Source organism: Notolepis coatsorum (assembly GCF_963971535.1).
Source record: "Notolepis coatsorum genome assembly, chromosome: 4".
In the NCBI taxonomy this organism is placed as follows: Eukaryota; Metazoa; Chordata; class Actinopteri; order Aulopiformes; family Paralepididae; genus Notolepis; species Notolepis coatsorum.
This window is the reverse complement of record NC_140168.1, coordinates 97,006,112-97,008,611: the sequence shown is the minus strand read 5'-3', so window position 1 is coordinate 97,008,611 and position 2,500 is coordinate 97,006,112. Positions and strand designations below refer to the sequence as shown.

General features: G+C 39.3%; 1 protein-coding gene across 1 annotated transcript in view; it reads right to left on the bottom strand.

Annotated features, from left to right (window-relative positions):
- The window catches only part of zftraf1 (zinc finger TRAF-type containing 1), a 31,070-nt gene that overhangs the window by 9,338 nt on the left and 19,232 nt on the right, over nucleotides 1-2,500 (bottom strand). The window lies entirely within an intron of this gene.

The following is a 2,500-nucleotide window of genomic DNA, read 5'->3' as shown; positions in this document are numbered from 1 at the left end:
TGTACTTTAGTTTGTATAATGTATAGTCGGGGTGTAACCATGTGACCTCACATCGATTAGATTGCGATTATTCAGGCAACGATTCAATGCATCATGAAATCTCTTCATTTGATCACGATTCGATTCGATTCGATTAATTTTCTATACATTTTCTATCAGTTAATTCCCCAATTTTTTTTTTAATACACAAATGTGGCTGGGGGAACTGATTCACTCAGCATGCATGGACTATAGGTCAATACAAAAAAATCAAAAAAAATATATATATATATTATTATTTCGATTATAATCGATTCTAACATATTCTTCGATTCTAACACATTAGAATCGATGCATTTGGATTAATCGATGCATCGTTACAGCCCTATTGTATAGTGTTGGGACCTCATTCCTCTCTTACTTACTGTATGAAGCACATTCTCAGGGGCTCAAATAGAACCAAGCATTTCACTGTAATGTACATGTAGTACTTTATACGTGACAAATAAAAGCAAACTTGAACTTGAAATTGAACAATGTTTATTTTGTACACAATCGTACACAACACCGACACTGTAAACACTAGACATTGAGAGTTGAACCTTGTCATCTGGGGACGCAGAATTCTTGTGTTGCGTTAATTACAGCTCAATGAAATGATGTAGATGGATAGAAATAATAATAATAATAATAATAATAATAATAATAATAATAATAATAATAATAATAATAATAATAATAATAATAATAATAATAATAATAATAATAATAATAATAATAATAATAATAATAATAATAATAATAATAATAATAATAATAATAATAATAATAATAATAATAATAATAATAATAATAATAATAATAATAATAATAATAATAATAATAATAATAATAATAATAATAATAACTTTATTTGTATAGCACCTTTCATACAGGGGATTGCAGTTCAAAGTGCTTTACATCAGTAAGAAATAAGACATAAAATCTGTGTAAAACAAGCAGCAAGAGCAAAGCATAAAGTGGGATAATGCAGATATATTAATCAAATCATATCAGAACCTCACGTTCCAATAGGCTTCTGTAATCTGTTACAAAACATGATAAAGGTCAGAGTATGCACCCAGCGGATAGTGGGGCACAAATAGCCGAAAGATTTATAGAAGGATAACCTTAGTAAAGGAAGTTGTTTTATACACTGTACCTACAGTAATGCAATGAATAGGGGTTTTAGACATTCAAATTAAAACAGAGGACTTTGACTTTAATATCTAGTGAAGTATAACAATAATCTGTCTTAACCCTTTTTTTTTTTTTTTAAACTTAATTTTTTAGCGTTTATCGCTTTTCTGGTCAAGCATGACCGACAGATACAGGGTGAAACGGGATATAGATCAGGGGAAATTTTTTAATTTTTTTTGGTCTTTTTCCCCCTCCATTTTCCTCCGATTTTTCTCCCATCCCAATGTTAGTCGTATGCCAATTCCCAGTCCCTTCCTGGTCGCTGCGCACTTACCCCCCACAGTCAGATCATCTGGGAGAGTGGAGGCTATCACGTGCTTCCTCCGACACACGTCCAGCCAATCACCGCTTCTTTTCACCTGGCAGCGCGGATTCTCATTGAGAGGGCGCAGCGTGTGGAAGGATCACACTACCCCCCTTAGATCCTATCCGCGCTGAGCAGGCGCCCCGACCGAACTGTAGGAGTCGCTGTTTACAACGACCCGGACCCACCCCGCCAGCTTCTCCCACCCTCTAATACAGCCAATTGTATTAGTGTGAACGGCCAGCCAAGCTGGTGACAACCCCGGAGCTGTGAGCTGGATTCAAACAGGCGAATCCAGCTCACAGCTCACAGCTCCGGGGTTGGTGACGAACGCAATCTCCGCTCGGCCACCTAACCGCCAGGGGAAAACATTCTGGCAAATGACGGCGGGTCCGGGAATCGAACTCGGAGTCCACCAGATCCGTGACGCAGCACGGTTTTCCCCGACGCAGAAATAGCGCCGAGATATGCGGTGAGCTACTGGAGCTCCCCTGTCTTAACCCTTTCACTGCCGCACTACCAAAACGGTTAACCCTTTCACTGTGTCAATACACCGAAGGTTAACCCTTTCACTGCCACACAACAGCAGGTTAACCCTTTCACGTCGGTTGTGTGATAGTAAAGGGTTAACCTTCTGTCGTGTGGCAGTGAAAGGGTTCAAACACTTTGTAACTATATGAGTGGCTTCAGGTGAATCTATTTTTAGTTTTGAGGACAGCGGCTGTCAATCTGGCACTAGCCAGACACAACCTGGACAAGGCCCTGTTGTCATGGAAACACCAGCCCACCCAGCCCACACTGCTGCCCCCTCCCCCCAGAGGGTCACTTGTAGCCATGGCAACAGTGTGAAGTCGACGGGTCCTCCTTTACCTCCTCCCCTGCCGTGTAAAGCAGGGATTAAAGCAAAGAAATATCTCCTGACTGAACTTGTTTTAAGGCCAAGTCATATTCTTATTTTAACCTCCACTATATATATTT